Below are 19,837 nucleotides of genomic sequence, written 5' to 3' on the forward strand. Positions count from 1 at the left end.
GAGCAGTGTGAAGTGAGAAGCGCGGCACAAGGTTAAGAAAGACAGTAGACAAGAGTAGAGTGCAAGCGGGGCCAAGGGACTCAAGTCTCAAGGACTGAGCCCCGAATCGGGCCAACGCATGGCTTTTCTTAGGTGTGGAAGTAAAAGAAGTAAAGCTTGTCAACCTCAACATCTGTGAATCCCATACATTAAAATAGGAATCTGATTTAAGCCAATCACTCTTGCCTGCAGGCAACGGAATTGTAAGTCTCAGGATAAGTACTTCCCCAAGGAACAAAACCTTTATGGATATAAATGGATGGAGAGCACATCATTGAGTCACTTCCCCTGCAGGTGTGGGAAGGAATGCAGCCACAGAGGCAGAGGCTTTCCTTAGCCGGGGGAATGTGGGGGGCTGTGCCCACCTCTATCGACCCCACAAGTTCCCCAGATGGTCCCCACGTGGCTGTGTCTGGCTTGGGTTGTCCCCACCATGGGGAATTTTACTCATCATTGACTAGCCAGCCATCTTTTTGGGGCAAAACAGGGAAACATAAGGTGTAAGCACAAAGGTGAAGCAAAGTCCCTGAAAGGATCCGTCTCACACACTCTCCTTGCTTTAGTGGCAGGTAAGAGGAGACAGACGGGTAGGCTGCTGCGTGGCAACACTAGGCCTTCTCTCAACACCACTCTCTCCCACTATGGCTCTGCCTCATTGGCAAAGCACAAACAATGCAAGAATCTAACATGACCTAAGACATAAACACATGCCAGAAAAGAAAAGAGGGGAAGGGGGCAAAGGAAACACAGGCAATCACTTAAGAAATGCAAATAGCCAATAAGCATAGGAAAGAATACTCACATACACTAATGGCAAGTATTTAAACATGAATTTTCATCTATCCCACTGGCAAAAAAGACTAACAAACACCCTACTGCTAGCTGAAAGCATGATAAAACTGGCATACCCTTTCTGGAGAGCAATCTGGCAGTACATATCAAACTTTAAAACATATATATCCTTTGACTGAGCAATTCCATTCAAAGAAATTCCCTCTAGGAAGGCAATGGAGACAAAGAAGATAAAATGCAGAGGTCCCTAAACTTAGCAGCACATCATAGCACCTGAACAATCTCACTCATCACTAGTAATAAAGTTTTTACTTCCAACAAACAGGTAGAGGGAATTGTTAGCCTTCAGAAGTTTTTGAATAACTAATAAGGAAATGGAAGTTTGGGAACAAAAGGAAAGCAAGATAATTGAACAACAGGCTCACATGAAGTCTTTTCTCAAAGGTAGAGGAAATCAAGTTTGATAAAGGGAATAAAAACAGAGTCAGTGAAAAGGGAAATAGTGAAAATGATAGAAAGAAAAGAGAAGAGGAAAGGGACCAAGCCTTGAGGAATTCCAAATTTAACTGCCAAACAGAAGAGAAACGAGCTTTTAATGGAAACCAAGAAGTAGTCACCAGAGGAGAAAATCAGTAGGTCATATATGGAAGGTGAAGGCAGAGAGCATGTCGAAGAAATGAACATGGTCAGTGTTACTCAATGCAGATAAAAGGTTAAGTAAAATGAATGAAAATGTTTCTTGGACTTAGTGATATGGAGATTATGACATTTCCATATAATAATGGTGGCAAAATTACTAAGAACTTAGGCTTTCTGCACACAATAATGTGTAACATGTCACTCAAACATAAAAGGTTTATCATAAATGAGTACAGAAAGTTCCGGTCAAGATGGCGAAGTAGGTAAACACTGTGCTCACCTTCTCTCACAACCACATTAAAATTACAACTAAACTATAAAACAACCATCGAGAATTGCCTAAGATCTTGCTGAACAAAAAACCTATACCTAAGGACATACAGAAGAAGCCACCTCAAGACTGGTAGGAGGGGAAGAGACATGGAAACCAGCTGGTCCCACACCCATGAGTGACCATTAAAAATTGGAAAGGAAAAAAATGAAAGAAAAAAAAATTGGAAAGGATATCTTGGCTGCAGAGGTCCCCCTTGAAGGAGCAAGGGAGTCCCAGCACCAAACCAGGCTCCCCAGACCAGGGTTCCAGTGCCAGCAAGAGAAATCCTCATAATTTCTGATTGTGAAAACCAGTGGAGATCATGGCTGGCTGAGTGAGACAGAGGGCAGCTGGAGTCCTAGGTACTCTTCTTAAAAGGACCATGCATGGACTTACTCACCAATGGAATCACTGGCTCTGAGCTCCAGCACTGGAGCAGCAGCTGGAGACAGGGACATATGGGGAGGAACTGAATTGTCTGGCATCAGGATAAAGGCTGGAGGGGGAGCTTTCTCCCAATGGAGGAGCTGGCAGAAGCCACTGTCTCTTTGTTGAGCCCTTCACGGCATACAGACGCAGGCAGCTGCCATATCTGAGTTTCCCTCAAGCTGGCTAACACCATTCATTTGCCACACCCAGGTAATTCTGAGACCCGGCACCACCCAATTTTTAGGCACATACAAGCAGCTTCCAGTGGCTTTTTCGTACAAATCTCCTGCCCTGGCTCATGCTACAGACTTTCCTAGGGTCTCTCAAAAGTTCACAAAACCCAGACAAGCAGCATCTGGCTTGAGTATGTCCTGTATCTCTAGCTGAGCAGCCCTAAGCCTGGCACTAGCAGCAGCTGGCCTTGGTTTGTGGCTTGGCCTCCCAAGGCCCTTCAAGCACAGCAAGGGCAGTGGCCATCTGTGGATTGCTTTGTGGCTCCTGTTGGGTGGGTCCAAGTGGGGTACAGGGCTGCAGCTGAACTTGACCTACAGCAGGTCCCCTCCCAGGTGGCCCTGGGGCTGGCGCACCTAGCAGCCATCTTCAACATGAGCTGGAGCATCTCCCAGCCGCCTCCATGGATGACACACCCAAGGGGCAGATTAGGCGGGCATGAGAGCCCTATGAGGTAGATCCTGCTCTGTAGAGAGAGCCCGTTTACCACAACTCCTCCACTGTTGTCACAGCCAGTCCTCACAACCAGTGAGCCCAGGGGTCAATCCCTCCCACTGATGGGCAAACAGCAACCAGGACTCAACTACAATAGGAGGACACACACAAGTCACAAAAGGGACATACCTGGAGTGTACAAGTCAGGTGACATGGAAGACCACGCCACTAAGTCCCACAGCACACCTACTACATAAGGCCACTCTACTAAGACCAAGATATATAGCAGCCCTACCTAATACACAGAAACAAACACAGGGAGGTGGCCAAAATGGAGAGACAAAGAAAGATAACCCAAATAAAAGAACACAACAAAGGTCCAGAAAAAGAACTAAACAAAATGGAGACAAGCAGTCTACCAAATGCAGTTCCAAACACTGGTTATAAGGATGCTCAGTGATATCAGAGAAAACTTCAACTAAGAGATAGGAAACATAAAAATGGAGATAGAAAACATAAAAAAGAACCAGTCAGAAATAAAGAATAACAGAAATGAAGAATACATTACAGGTAATCAATAATACATTACAGGTAGATTAGATGAAGCAGATGATCAAATCAGCGATTTATAAGATAAGTAGCAGAAAACATCCAATCAGAACTCAAAAAAGAACCCAAAAAAATGAGAACAGTTTCAGGAGCCTCTGGGACAACATCAAGCATACCAACATTTGTTTATAGGGATACCAGAAAGAGAAGAAAGCAAGGAATTGAAAACCCATTTGAAGAAATAATGATGGAAAACTCCCCTAACCTAGCGAACACAAGCCCAGGAAGCACAGAGAGTTCCAAACAAGATAAACCCAAAAAGGCCAACACCAAGACACATCATAATTAAAATGACAAAGGTTAAAGACAAACACAGAATCTTAAAAGCAGCAAGAGAAAAGCAGTGAGTTATGTACAAGGGAGTACCCGTAAGACTGCCAGCTGATTTCTCAACAGACACTTTGAAGGCCAGAAGGGATTGGCAGGAAATATGCAAAGTGATGAAAAGTGAGGACCTACAACCAAGATTACTCTACCCAGCAAAGCTATCATTCAGAATTGAAGGACAGATGAAAAGCTTCCCAGACAAAAAACAAGCTAAAGGAGTTCATCACCACCAAACCATAATTACACAGAATCTTAGAGGAACTTCTTTAAAACCAAAAAAAAAAAAAAAAAAACCAAAAAATACGAATAAAATGGCTAAATAAAATCACTATATACCTATCAACAATTACTTTCAACGTAATAGGATTAAATGCTCCAATCAAAAGACAGGGGGTTGCAGGGCAGGGGGTAGGGGGGGAGGAGGTGCTGAATGGATAAGAAAACAAGACCCTTACATATGCTGCCTACAAGAGACTTGCTTCAGACAGAAAGATACACACAGATTGAAAGGGATGGAAAAAGATATTTCATGAAAATGGAAACAAACAAAAAAGCTGGAGTAACAATACCCTATATGACAAAGCAGACTTTAAAACAAAGACAATAACAAGAGACAAAGAAGGCCCTATTAATCCCACTTCTGGGTATTTATCCAAAGAAACCAAAATCACTACTTCAAGGGGACATGCTCATCTATATGTTCACTGCAGCATCATTTACAATAGCCAAGATATGAAGGCAACCTGGGTGTCCCAGAATGGATGAATGGATAAAGTAGAGGTGGCACATAATGGAGTATTAGTCAACTGTTAAAAAAACTGAAACCTTGCCATCTGTGACAACATGGACCTAGAGGGTATTGTGCTAAGTGTAAGTCAGACAGCAAAAGACAAACGTCATATGATTTCACTTACAAGTGAAATCTAAAGAACAAAATAAAAAAATAAAAAAAACTGAAACAAATTCATAGATACAGAGAACATTTTGATGGTTGCCAGATGGGAGGGGGATTGGGGATGGGTGAAAAGGGAGAAGGGATTAAGAAGTATAAATTGGTTGTTACACAGTAATCATGGGGATGTAGGGTATAGCATAAAGAATAGAGTCAATAATATGGTAATAACTATGTACGGTGTCAGATGGGTACTAGATATATTGGTGTGATAGACAGGAGGGTGGTTGGGGGCAAGGTGAAAAAGACGAAGGGATTAAGAAATACAAAGTGGCAGTTATAAAATAGTCATGGGGATATAAAGCACAGGGAATATGATCAATAATATGGCAATTATATGATCTCAGTTATATGTGGACTCTATAAAGAACAGAATAAATGAGCAAACAAAACAGAAATAGACTCAGAGATCTAGAGAAAAAACTGTTGCTAGATGGGAGTGGGTTGGGGATGGGGGAGAAGGTGAAGGGATTAGAAAATACAAATTGTTAGTCACAAAATAGTCACAGAGATATGAAATACAATATGGGGAACATAATCAATAATGTTGTAAAGACTACGTAGGGTGTCAGATAGGTACTGGACTTATCTGGAGGGTCACTTCATAGAATGTGTTGATGCCTGACCACTGAGCTATACACCTGAAGCTGAAGAAGAATAATATTAAATGTCAACTATAATTAAATATATATATTAGTCACAAGATGTAAATAAAATACAGTATAGGGAACATAGTCAATGGTATTATAACAGCTATATACAATGTCACGGGCAGTAGGTTGTGGGGGTTATCACTTTGTGAGGGGTGTAACTATGCTTAGTGCCAGATGGGTACTAGTTGGGGGATCACTTTGTAAATTATATAAATGTCTAACCACTATGCCATACACCTGAATTAATATAAAATAATACTGAATGTCAACTGTAATTGAAAAATTAAAAAGGGGAGGAAGATAAAGGGGAATAAGAAGTTCAAATTTCCAGTTATGAAACAAATAAGTCTTGGGGATGTAATATACAGCATAAAAAATATAGTCCATGATGTGATAGCATGGTATGGTGTCAGACGGTTGCTTGACTTATTACGGTGATCACTCCTTTAGCATAGGGAATATAATCAATAAAATGGTAATAACTACGTATAGTGCCAGGTGGGTACTGTTTAATAACTATGACGACAATGATACCTGAAACTAATATAATATTGTATGTTAACTATATTTTAATAAAAACCTTTAAAAAATAAAATAAATGAGTACCTTGATTGCCTGCGATTAGTCTCAAATCCTCTTGAAAGAAGAGTCTGGAAAATAAAAACTTATTAGAAAAAGGAAATTTGCAGTTAAGTTCAAAAAAAACCACAGTAAGGACTCTTTAAAACTTCCTAAAAGAGATTAGACTCTAGAGAAGGCTGCTTTATACAGCAAGGTTAATAATGTTCCATACTATTTCCAAATTCTTTATGATTAAAACAGGTGTGTTGACTTCTGCCATATTTGCCATGACTGAGATCCAGCATCTAGCCATGGTAATACTATCCGGCAAGCACTACAACACGTCTGCGTGCTTCAAGTAATACCAACTACAAAAAAAAAAAAAAGAATAAGGCAATGAAGTAGATATCCAGATCACCTCCCACCCGAAAGACACGCGTTGCCCCGAGATTCCGAGAGGTTTTATGAGTAAACGAGAAGTGAAAAAACAAGACACCTGCTCTTCTAACTTCAGTTTAAATTCCTAATGAGATACAGCTGTGAAAGCCAGATAACTGCGAAAGCCTCCTCCCCCATGCCACAAATTCACTAATGGATTCTAGAAAGTGGGAAAATGAATGGAGTTACACTAGACACTAAGGAACGAGTGTCTTAAATACTCCTTACAGCGCTGAAGCACCTGAGGCCAACGACCTGGTCCTCACTTTTAGCTGTGTTACCAGCCTCCCTGTTCCCCCATCCCAGATGGCAAGTTAACTGCGAAACAAACAAGCAAAGGGCCAAAAAAGACTGAAACTGGGGAAACAAGGCTCCGCCATAAAAGGAGCTCCAGCCACACTCTGCCCCTCACAGATCCACCGGCCTCCCTTACCCAGTAGTCCGGAAATAACATACCAGTCCAAAGTGAAACAGACCACACGCCGCTCTCCCCAACCTGCGGAGACTTCAGATGGAGCTCGCCATGACACATACGTCCCGCCACGTTATTTACGCATGCGCGGCTACGGTGGCCGGGAGAGATCCAATCCCGTCAATGCTGAAGTGCGAGTTCTGGTCTAATTTAATTTTATAATGATTACGCTTACATTTCCTTTGCTTGCAGAAGCATAAATACGCTCCCAAGGCATCGGGTTCTGAGCATCGATTAATAGCTTATTTCTGAGCTCTTACTATGTGTCAAGCACTGTGTTAAGGCAAGAGTTTTACCTAAACATTTTCTCCTGACCTACTTATTATTTTATTTTACAAAAGAGTAAACTGGGGGTTTAAATACTTGCCCAAAGTTTAGTACTTTTCCACAGTTACTCCACTAGTAGTAACTGCCCTCTGTTATGAATCCAGGTCTAGCTGAGTCCCCAAAAACCTGCTCTTTTTATTTCACTAGCTTCCTCGACCTTTTGTGAAAGAGGTCATATTAGGGAAGAGAATAGAAAAGATGGAGAAAGAGCAATTGGTAGATTAAACTTAATATAGATCATTTAACACCAAGCAAGTTTTTCTGAATGCTTAGAAGACGGTTTAGCAGAGAAAAAGAACTTTCATTGAGTATACTGACACTGACCTCGTCTTACATGTGTTACCTCACGTTAAACAGTGTCCTTTACTCAAGACACTGTATTTGACCTTCTGTTCACCAGAAAAGCATCTCCACTTTAAAAAGTGGAGACCATGGGCCATAAACAGGAAGTCAGAAATCATGAGCTTTATGTCTGACTCTGGGGTTTCACAGTGATTTGGAGCAATTGTTTTATTTTATAAATGGCGTTCCTAGTGTAATTCCCTCTAATTAAAATGCCACCCTTTGCTCATACTCGTACATATCCCTAAAAGAATCTAAACTGTGACCTGGAGTCTACTGCAGTCCTCACCTGGTGATAAATGTATGTTTATGTTGCCCCATTCCTTTCAAAAGATTATCTTCTCCTTGGTTCTAATCAATCCCACTGCTTAACACATAATCTTGCACCTAATTGCCATTCAGTAAACATAAGAATGAACAAGTGACTCCACCCCTTTTCCCCAAGATCTAGTTAAACTCAGTTAAAGAAATTTTGTTTAGTGCACAACACATGACCTCTAACGTTGTGCTGGATGCTGGAGCTAGAGAGGACAAAGACCACTCCCACCATTATTTCAGCCTACTTCAGGGAAATTTTCACTAGTTAATAGCGATCACCATAGAAGATGAATGCAGACCTATGGAGCACAAAGGGAAGCTTCCTCCTCTTTCATTAAGAGGTCAACACTTCCTACCTGGATGAAGTAAGGGAAATGGACAAAGGTATTCCAGGCTGGGAAGACAGTGAAAGCAAATGCAGGGAGGCCGTAAACTATAAACTATTGTACATCATAAAAAAGCAAAAAGTGTAAAGCTGGGTTATGGTAGAGAAGACTGGAGAGGGAAAGTGCAGGCACCAGATTAAGGTGAGCCTTGTTTGCTAAAATAGAGACATTAGACCTAATCTTGGATGTATTAGGTAGCATGAAAATATGCAGATTGTTGTCTCAGGAGGATGGATCAAGGACAACATTTCAGACATGAAGAAATAGTGAAAGCCTAAGTTGAGTTGTTGGCTATGAGGAATGGGAAATAGAAAGGGAGGACAGAAGAGATACTGAGGAGATAAAATCAGCAAGACTTTGTGATTGATGGGTGCCAAAGAAAAGGATACAAGGATATTTTCAAGTTTGGGGATAAAGCAACTAACACTAAATACTGCTTTGGTGAAATCTGAAGGCACTTCTAATCTGAATCATTTGAAAAGCCAGTGACCCTCCCTCTAGGAATTTATCTTGCAGAAATGCTCACAGTTACACAAAATGAGTTATGTGCTAGATTATTCTTTGAAACATTATTTGAAATAGTAAAAGAATGGAAACTCTTCTTGGCTTCTCAATAAGGGATTGGTTAAATATATTTATGGTATCTATACAGCTCTTAAAAAGAACAAGTTTGCATTGAATGTGCTATCCAAGACATTCTTGAGTGGAAAAAGAGAGTTGGAGCATAGTGTATACAGTGTGTGAGGTTAGCTATTGGGAGATAGATAGATAGGTAGACTCTCTACTAGGATATGTAAGTAACTGGTTGTCTCTGGGAAAAGGAACTGAGTCTCTAAAGAAAGATTAACTTCTCCCTGTATGTTACTTTGTACTTTTTATTTTTGAGCCACGAAAGTGTATTATTTATTGGAGAAATAAAATGTATACATTTATGAATAAAATTAAAATGGCATTTAATAATTTATAATTTACTAGTTTATCTATTGCACTGCAATGTTGAGCTTTAATTTTCCCTTACATGAAGATTTAAATTTTAAATATTTTTTTATTGTGGTAACAGATAGATACATAATATATAATTTACCATTTTAATCATTTCTGCATTGAATGCATTCACATTTTTTGTGCAACCATCACCAGCATTCATTTCCAGAACCTTTTCATCTCCCAAACTGAAACTCTGTAAGGGTTAAATAACTCACCTTTCCTTCTCCCCTCCCCAGCCTCTGGCAACCACCATTCTAGTTTCTGTCTCTATGAATTTGACTGCTCTAGGTACCTCATGTAAATGGAATTATACAATATTTGTCCTTTTGTAACTGGCGTATTTCACTTAGCATACTGCCTTCGAGTTTCATCCACTTGTAGAATGTCAGAACTTTTTAAGGCTAAATAACATTCCATAGTATGTTTATACCACATTTTGTTTATCAATTTTAAGTCTTTATTCTTTGTCTCTCAAATTAGATTGCAAACTTCACAAGAATACACAATCCATAATGTTACTGTTTTTTTCAGCCCACAATATAATACTAAATGCTGGATATGAGACGTTTGATGGTAAACAAACCAGTTGGTGTATGCAAAGACACTAAAAATGCAAGTGAATCTATAAAAAATAATAGTAAAAGCTAGCAATTTTGAGAACTTATAAATGTGTGTCAGTAACCGAACTAAGCCCTCTACGTGAATTATCAAATTTATTCATCACAATAACTCTCTAAGTAATCTGATAAATTAGGAGTACTATTATTATAATTTTATTATCCTCTTTTTATAGAGGAGAAAACTGGAGCTTAGGCAATCTGACTTCAGTTTTTTTAAAAAGGCTATATGAATACTTCAGAAGATAGAAACTGTATGCTTTCATTAAAACGCAAAAAATTCAATTAGATAAGAAAACGGAGAAAAAGATAAGGGGAATGTGAAATAAAATCTATAAGCCTTCAGAATGATTGATTCAATTTTTCATGTTAGTCTTTATAGAAACTGAAGAGAAAATGCAGGCAATAATGAAGTTAGAGAGTGCTTGCTATCTCAGCCACTAACCAAGAAAGAATAAAACATGAAAATTGTCAAAATTTAGAAACACGTATTTTAGATTTAGCTTATGATCTGAGCAATTGCCAGTGTGCTTATAAATTTATCCCCATCAATATCTTTTCCTGAGAAATAAATTATACCCTTAATTCACTCTTAAAAATGATAAGAAACATACCTGAAATTTTCTGTGTAGAATATTAGAGAAGTTTAATAGAATGAAATTTAAAATGGATTAATCTAGGGCGGCTCAGTTAGTTAGAGCACGAGCTCTGAGCAACAGGGTCGCCGGTTAGATTCCCACATAGGCCTGTGAGCTGCATCCTCCACAACTAGACTGACACCAATGAGCTGCCACTAAGCTTCCAGAGGGGCGGCTGGATGGCTCAGTTGGTTAGAGCGTGAGCTCTCAACAAAGTTGCTGGTACAATTCCCACATGGAATGGTGGGCTGAGTGCGGCCCCTGCAACTAAAGATTGAAAACAGCGACTGGGCTTGAAGCTGAGCTGCGCCCTCCACAACTAGATTGAAGGGCAACGACTTGGAGCTGTTGGGCCCTGGAGAAACACACTCTTCCCCAATATTCCTCAATAAACTTTTGGAAGGAAGGAAGGAAGGAAGGAAGGAAGGAAGGAAGGAAGGAAGGAAGGAAGGAAGGAAGGAAGGAAGGAAGGAAGGAAGATTAAATCAATCAATCAAATGGATTAATCTATTCTTATATAAGAGAAAAGAAAAGTAAAAGTAATAAGTGTTCTCAATTTTTAAACTTCAACAGGTCAATATGTATTATGGAAATATATTATTATTTATGTTAGCTTCCCATTGCACGTGACAGAAAGCTAACTATATTTTCTCAAGTAAAAAAGTATGAAGGGGCACATGACAGTTAATGCTAGACCCAGGGATTTTGATTGCATCTGTCAGAGTTAGTTCCCCAGCTGGGCACCATACAACTAAAGCAGTTTTTAGGGAGATTTTTCAGGTGTTGCTTTTCATAAAACACTGAAGGTAGGGAAATAAGTTAGGATACTATCACAGTAGTCTAAGTATGAAGCCAAGAAGAAAGATGGTGACTGTAGAGATAGGGGGAAAAGAAGAGATACGAGAACTGTGTCAAACGAAAATTTGCCCCAAATGGGTGAAAACTTCAACATAGAGGACTAAAGGGAAGGACACCAATGTTCTTAAATAAATTGAAAAAAAGATCATGGGAAAAGATGATGTGAAATAAATTCACCTGCTGTTGTTGCCTTTGGACTAATGCTGAATTTTCTCCATGTAAACTAACCACTAGGGGTCAGAGTGCTATGTACTTCTAATACCAGCTATTCAATTCTGTCACTTGACACAAATTGGTTTGGCTCAATTCTATAATTTCATTTTTTCCTTCTTCCACTCTCAGATAAGTGTTTTGGGGGCTGTGCCTGTGGCCCAGACCAGAGCGATGAGAACACCACACACCTTGACCACAGTGAGGGTAACCCAAGCCAGGCCAGAGTGAATTCTAGGCTCTCACTCAACTGGGAGAAACTGCGATGGAGCTTCAGGACTTCCTGTGGAGAACACCTTCCTGAGACACAAGCCATTTCAGAGGAAAGTAGAGTTGAGCAATGAAGGGAGGAATCAAGAAGTTCTGAAGACAACTGAAAGCCCCCTACATCCGGGGTGCCTGGAGCTAGGTTTACTTCTGAGCTGTTCAGTTTTGTGAATTAGTAAATCCCCTCGTTTGTATCCCTTCAGCTAATTTGAGTGGGTTTCTTTCCCTTGCAACTAAAATAGTCCTGACTCAGCTTGTTATTTTTACATATTCTCTTGACTTTTAAACAAATAATTTGCATCTGTTGTCTAACTCCCTGATTGCTTATAAGTATCTCTGTGGGAAAGAGACAGATGATATTTTCTCTGTCCTTCAGTAATATATGAATCAATAAATAATAAACTTACTGAGCCACATATTTATTGAGTGTACACAGTGTACCAAGGACTTTATTAATGCTCAGAGAAAAAAACACACACCAGGATCTCTGCCTTCTTAAGAGTTTCTATGCTAGCAGGTAGAGATAGACAATATACAATAGATATGATATAAATCAAAATTATACTTTGCTTTCAAAGGTGATAAATAATGACCGAAAATTTGTAGGAGATTAAGGAGAACCAAGAGGGAGAGCTTGCAATTTGTAAAGATGGTGGTCAGAGGAGGCAGACTAAAAGACCTTTAAGCAAAGGCTTGAAAAAGATAATGAGATTAGCCAAGGAATGTGTGGGGGAAGAAAGAGGAAATTCAAGGATAAGGGAACAGCCAGTAGAAAGACTTTAAGGGAGGAGCACACCTGGTCAGTTCAAGAGATAGCAGGAAGATCAGAGTGGTTGGAATGGAGTGAGTGAGTGAGTGATAAGAAAGGAGGTCAAAGAGTGAACTAAACCAGATCATGTATGGCCCCTAGGCCATAGTCAGAACTTTGGCTTTTGCTCTGAAAGAAATGGGAGCCAGTAGAGGGTTATAAGAAGAGGAGTAGCTCAAGGAGTCAGTGACAAAGTTGTTGCAATAATCCATGCAAGCACTGATGGTATCTTCGACGAGGGAGGTTACCGTACAGGTGATAAGAAGTAGTTAGATTCTGGACATATTTGAGGACACAACTCATGAAATTTCCTGTAGATTGGATTTAGAGTATGGGGGCGGGGAGAACCAGAAACAAAGGGTGATTTCAAAGATTTTAGTCTGGACTCCAAGAAGAATGAAACTGCCATGCCATCAATGGAGATGAAATAGATTGCTAAAAGGTAGATAGGACTTCCGGGTATTTTTATATATTTTTTTTACTTTTTATTACATTTTTTCTTTTTCAATTCAGATTTTTTGAAGTTTCGAAACTATTTCAATTAATTAATGTGCAACTTTCACCAAGCTTCCCCAGATGATAACATTTTACATAGCCGAAATATAATTAACTGGAAAATTAACATTGCTATGATACTATTAACTGTCCCAGTGTAGGACAGTCCTCCTTCTTTCTTTGTCTTTCCTGACCTTAACATTTTTTAAGAATACTGATCAGTTATTTTATAAGACATCCCTCAATTTGAGTTGGTCTTTGTTACGAATTTTTGGCAGTACTACTACAGAAGTGATGCCGTGCCCCTCTCAGCCCATTACACCAAGGAGGCATATGATGTTGATATGTCTCACTACCAGTGATGTACTTTAAAAACATCCTCTTCCATGTAAAAGTACGGTTTTCCCCTTTGTTATTAGTGTCTTGTGGGAAGAAACTTTGAGATTATATAAGTATCTCGTTTCTCAGCATGTATTTACCTACTAATTTTGACATCCATTAATGATTCTCGTAGGCAACAATTATCACTGTGCTGTTTGCCAAAATGTAGTTTTCCATTTCCACTATTCCTTCCACTTTTATTATTAGATGAGCTGTCCCTTCTCATCATTTATTTATCTGTTCAATTATTTATTTATATTAGTGTGGACTCATGGATATTTATTCTGTAGGTTATAATCCGTTACTAGCATTATTTTGAGGCTTGGATTATCCCAAATTTGGCCACTGACTTTCAGGTTGGCGTCTATATTCTTTTGACATGTCTGCATTATTTTTTTTTAATCACTTCCTTATTTTCTGGAACCACAAGATGCTCCAGGCTCATCTTGTACTTTCTCTGCCCCATGCCTGGAATCAGCCAATTCTCCAAGGAGTCTTGGTTCCTTTTAGTGAGAAATGGTATTTAGAAACCAAGAGATAAGAACTAGATGTGCTCATTGCTACTGGATGCTTCAGGAGCTCAATTATAAACCTGCTTAACTTGATGTCTATTAGACATCCAATGGGATCATTAACTTGACAGTTAGAGTTATGAATCTGAAGTTAGGTGAAAAGTTTGAAATGAAGCTATAAATTTGGGAGTTATTGGCATATAGGTGATATGTAAAGCCAAAACACTAGATGAGATAGCTATGGAATGAATATAAATATAAAGTGGACCAAAGACAGAGGCCTGGGGCACTCAGATATCAAGATGAGGGAGAAGAGGAAGATCCAGCAAAGAAAAATGAGAAGGAGCAACCAGTGAGGTAGGAAGAAAACTAAGAATGTGATATCCCAGATGCCAAAGGATAAAAGTACAGCATGGAGGAGGGAGTGGTCAGCTGTGTCCACTTGTGCTAACAGGGTAAGTAAAATGAAGTCTGAGAATTACTCATTGGATTGAGCAACTTGGAAGGGTAGTTTGGGTGGAGTGCTGTGGGTAACAGTTGAATGGATTCAAGGATGAAGAAAGGACAAGAACTGGAGAGAACACATATAGACAATTTTGAAGATTTGCTGCAGAGTAACAGAAATATGGGACTGTAACAGTGGAGAAAGTGGGTTCAAAAAGAAGGAATTTTTTTAAGATAGGAGAAACATGAGCACGTTTATATGCTAAATAACAAGAATTCCTTGGAGATGAGGAAATTGATGATTTGGTACAGAGGAAACTATTCAGTGATATTCCTGAGAAAGGACAGTGACTATTTTCTAAGCATTATATCACAGTGCCTGAGATAAATATTTGGAGACTAAATCAAGGTTGTTTACCTACTTTAAAAACTTAAATACATTTGGCTGATGTTATTTTTTAAATCAAACTTAAAGAAACGTGACTTTTTTCCAAAACAAGAGCTTTCTAATAAGATGTTAGCAGTGACCAGCAAGAGTCAACTAAAATATTATACTGGAAATATAGTTTACTGGCAAGTATTAGAATGTGGTCACTGCCAGGAAGATATGGGAAGAGACAATTCTTTTCTTCTTCTTCTTTCTTTGTTTCTTCCTTTTTAAACTATAGGACACAAGTGGCTTTTGTTAAAAAAAAAAAAAAAAAGAAAAGAAAATGCATTCATTAAATGCTCTCTATTAGCCACATCTCTCAATGGCTTCTTTCCAAATATTTTCTTACAAGCGATAAATCTGTAGGAGAAATTCAGAGATTTGCAATTACACTGAGAGCAAGTCTCTTTGAGAGTGAGTGGTGGGAATAACAAAGGTGAGGAGACTGTTAACAGTCAGAAACTGTCTGTCAGGGAACAAACAATCTTTACAAACTGATTTCATGAGAATTTATCCCCTGAAGCTACTGAAAAACCAGGTTATACTGCAACAGCTCAGAGGGAAGGGAGGAGAGTATTCAGTTTTGGTTTATTTGATTTATTTGATTATTCCAAATTTCTCAAAGACCCTCTTTGGGGTTGTTGCTGATTCAATAGGAGAGTAAGAGCAGAGATCAAAAGAAAAAGCAACTAGGGCAAAATAAAGGAAGCAAGACTAATTCCTTATTGTGTTGTTATATTTACCCTCTCTAATTTCTCAGTAAATGATTTATAAGGAGGCAGAAAAAAATGTTTAGTAAAAAGGCACTCTGAATAATTATAGCATTTATTTTCAAAGCATATATTTAATTATGTTACATATAAATATGACCAGAATTCATATTCTAAATGAATTTGCCCAAAGCAAAACTGGAGTCCCTGAAGTAGATTTGTTTTTACATAATTATGATGTATTATTAGACAAATGACACACATAAGTTTATTTAATTGATTGTTGATTATATTGGCTAATGGAAGGAAACAATGGCATAGTTAATCCAAAATAAAGTCATTTATATTTGACTTTGAAAGAAAATATTCAGTATTTAGCAATGAATGAGAATATTTTTAACATTCTAAGGTTTTTTGTTTTTGAACTTCTAATGAAACAATGAAGTCATGTAGAGTAAAAACATACTCAGCTCATAGTCTGGCCTTGCACATATTAAACTTTCAATAAAGAGGTGGTAATTAATCACCAGGAAGGTTCTCAGCTTCCTTATCTACCATTTAGCAACTATTTCAGATAGTTGTTCTTCTTCCTTTTCCAAAAGAACCTACTCTGATTCTATGTGGTTAAGGAGGCCACGGACTACTTCCACCTCAACTAGTGGGCTAGTGAGTAAGACCCGTGAAATCAGAACCTAGTATTTCTCTGACCACAGTACCAGATTTCATGAGTACATATAACCTGGGCAAACCCCTTCATCATATCCTCCTACCTGGCAATAGGTTCATGAATGAGCACATGGTAACAACTATGGTCCCCGGCTACCATTTTTATAAAATATGACCATGCCCTTATGACCCTAGTTGATTGATCTAGAGTTGATCCCGACCAAAACTGGGCTAATCAGAGCTCTTTTGCCATGGTTTCTCAATTGATACTAAGGGAGTCCAATACCAATTTTCACATCTCTCTAACAGAGGAGTTGTATGTTAGAGAGTTTCCATGTGACTGTGGGAGAAGAGAAGGCTGTTCTAGAGAGAGAGAATGAGAGACGCAAACAGCAGTCAGGCAGAGAGAAGCAGAGATGAAAAATGAGCAGAGAAATCCTAACTCTGGTCCTTTAAATCTCAGGCTACATTCTTAACTTTGGTTCTCTGAGGGTACAAATTTGGGTCCTCATGTTAGTTTCTTTCTTTGAAACTAGCTCCAGTTAGTTTCTCATTGTCAATCAAGAATCACTAATTCTGCAGTTCCTGAAGGTAGTAGCAGAGAAGGCAGATGAATATATTGATACGACAGAATAGAAAAATAAAAGAGGAAGTAACTTGAAGGTACCAGTGACAATGAAGTTGAGGTGGCTGAAAATGAGGGTGAAGTTGGGTTGAGAAGAAAGACAATTCCAAATGGGATAAACCCAACTAGAAGAAGGGAAAGAACTGAGGGGCTGGAGGGCAGGGTTCGATGAGTTTGCTTCTTTGTGGGAGTAAGGAATGGAGAGGAAGGATGTGGCCTGAGAGTGAGATATCAAAGGTAGAAGAGTCCCAAGTTGTAACAAGGTCCAGGATGTGGCCTGAAGGGAGAGCTATTGAAAGGAAGTAAGAGTTGGGTAGAGACTAAAGAACTCTTGACACTATGAAATGGAATGTATAATTTACCTATGAATGTGGCAGAAGTTAGGTAGAGAAGAACATGAACCAAGTGTCAAAGCCTCAGTGTATATGTGTTTGTTAGAAATTCAGGCAATTGACAGAATCAAAATTATATTGGAGATTCTAATTCTCCAGTGTCAATGTGAGAGACTGAGTAAATGAAATATTGTATAAAAGGCCCTGCCGTCTTCAAATGTAGAATTAATTGATATTTGTAATACATTAAATGAGGTAGAGGAACTCTACAGTGCATACAAAATGTTCTCTAGGCCATCAGTTGTGATAAAAACAGAAATTAAAAACAAAAGTATGAAACAAAATAACCTAATTACATGAAAACATATTTTAATTCCCTAAATAATAGACTTATCGAGGAGAAAATTAAGAATACAATAAAGGTCTATTTAAAATAACAATAAAGTACTTCTCAAAAACCTTGAAATGCAAGAAAACTGATCTTAGAAAAAAATATGTGCTTTCAAATCATTTTATTACTAATAGACAATTACATAAACATTCAATTTCAGATATTAGAAAAGAAAAATTTTTAATCTGAGTGAAAAAATACTGAAAGCATAATAATGTTAGAAATTAAAAATACACTTCACAAAGGAAATCGAAAGCTGCTTTTTTAAGACTAATATAATGAACAAATGGCAGCTATAACACAGTAAAGAGAAAAAAACGTAGGAATTAGAAACAAGAATGCAGAAACAGCTGGCAAATCAAAAGGAATATAAAATTATAAAGGAAAAATAATATTTGTTTTTACAGAAATCAGATTCCAAGTGGGGCGAGGAGGGTGTCTGTGACGGGGAGGAGATTTGGTGGACACAATGGGAGATCAGTTACATGCAGAAGGATTAAACAAGTAAGTTAATATGTTGAGGATAATGCGAGCCAAGTGTCTTACTGTCAAATAAGAGAATATAAATAGGAAATGAAAGAGAATAAGAATGAACTCCGTGGTATTGGATTTGAATCGCAGATGTCAGTGTGAACTCGTTTTTAAAATATAGAAGTAAATACAAATGGAACGGCATATGTATATATGTGTATACATACATACTGTGTATGTGTGGGGGTGATGTGTGTGCGCGTGTGTGTGTGTGTGTGTGTGTGTGTGTGTATCTAAAGTAAAACAGGGAACATTTAAATCTTAGGATGGATCAGGCTGCAGGCAAAAGTGGATTTAGAGCCTCAAATAATTTCACCTAGGGCCCTTCTCACTACATCTCTTGACTCTGTCATTCATCTTTACTTCATTTTTATGCTCAGCCTCTACAAGGTGTCAAGATGGTTGTCATTAGCTTCCAGGCCACTTTTCAGATTCAAATCCAGGAGAGAAAAAAAAATTACTTTCCATTCAATAATCTTAAAAAAAAAAAAAAGAAAGAAAAAGCTTTATTGCATGTCATTGACTCTGACTGCGTCTTTTGCCTATCTTTGTAGAATCATTATGACACAGGGAACGCAGTGCATTGATTGGTTAAGGAGAAGCCACGCCTACTTCTGGAGGCTAAGGTGAAATAAGCTCTCTCCAAAGCGCCTGAACTGGTTGTGTGAGACAGGGTGGTTCCATAGAGGAAAATTGGAGTATTTCTTTTTAAAGAATGATGAATGGCTCCTGAGTAGCAAAATGGATTTTCATTATTCAGTTCTTTCCTTCTAGCAGCTCAACATTTCCACACACCCTTTCCCCATATATGCAGCTTAAAACATGCCCATCCATCCATACAGGAATACCATATGCAACCAAAACACAACCACTCCATCCTCAAAATAAGACAACTCAAAGTCCTATCTAGTCACTTCATTAAAACACATGTCTAAGTCCTCTGGGTGACTCCACATAGTGTAGCAAAACCCAACCTAAATGATAAAAATAACACAAGCACACATACACCCCAGCATACCCAATGTATAATGGTAATGATGGTAACGAGAGAATCAAATTTCCCAGATAGTCAAATCCACTGATCATCACACTATGGTAGCCATAGAAGTGCAACCAACAGATCTGCTCTCAAGAAAGAACATACGCTCAGCTATGAAGAGTGCAACTAGCTAACAGCCTCCATCAGCAGCACCTTCAGGACCCAGCCCAGCTTCTCAGCTGAGGCCATGCTCTTCCTGGGAAACCCTGCCAGGCAATGATTAAGCATGACAGGCTTATTCATATCTAGCCATGTCTGTCCAGTGCAGGCTACTGTAACTGCAATGTTTGCTGAGGAGCTGTCCGTTGCATGGACTCAGATATTGTATGATCTGCATTGTCAACTGAAGGTTTTCCCTACCCCATCCAACTTGCCCCAACTTTATCTTTTACAGACATTACTCCCAGTAAATCTTTTTTTCGAGTAGTATAATGCTGTTGTTGTTTCCTGGGGATTCCTGTGCCACCCCCTAATAAACCTTCTGCACTCCTAACTTCATCAGCATCTGCTTCCCGATAGCCTGGAACCAACACAACACTCTATTCCCAATGCCAAAGTGCCTGGGGAACAGAACCAGGAATAAAAGTGCAGTTACTATCTGTCAGTCATCTTCTGTTTCTGTTACCAAGCCTC

The 19,837-nt window shown here is 38.8% G+C and overlaps 1 protein-coding gene across 4 annotated transcripts in view; it reads right to left on the minus strand.

Moving 5' to 3' along the window:
* The window catches only part of CDKAL1 (CDK5 regulatory subunit associated protein 1 like 1), a 623,742-nt gene extending 616,769 nt beyond the window's left edge, over window positions 1-6,973 (minus strand). For all 4 annotated transcript variants that reach the window (XM_033115842.1, XM_033115843.1, XM_033115841.1 and 1 more), the window contains exons 1-2: window positions 6,875-6,973; window positions 6,026-6,069 (exon numbers count right to left, since the gene is read on the minus strand). The gene's annotated coding sequence lies outside the window, so the exon portion shown is untranslated. The remainder of the gene's footprint in view (window positions 1-6,025; window positions 6,070-6,874) is intronic.
* Window positions 6,974-19,837: the final 12,864 nt, after the last annotated feature.

The sequence above is a fragment of the Rhinolophus ferrumequinum genome, chromosome 9 (genome assembly GCF_004115265.2).
Source record: "Rhinolophus ferrumequinum isolate MPI-CBG mRhiFer1 chromosome 9, mRhiFer1_v1.p, whole genome shotgun sequence".
NCBI lineage: Eukaryota > Metazoa > Chordata > Mammalia > Chiroptera > Rhinolophidae > Rhinolophus > Rhinolophus ferrumequinum.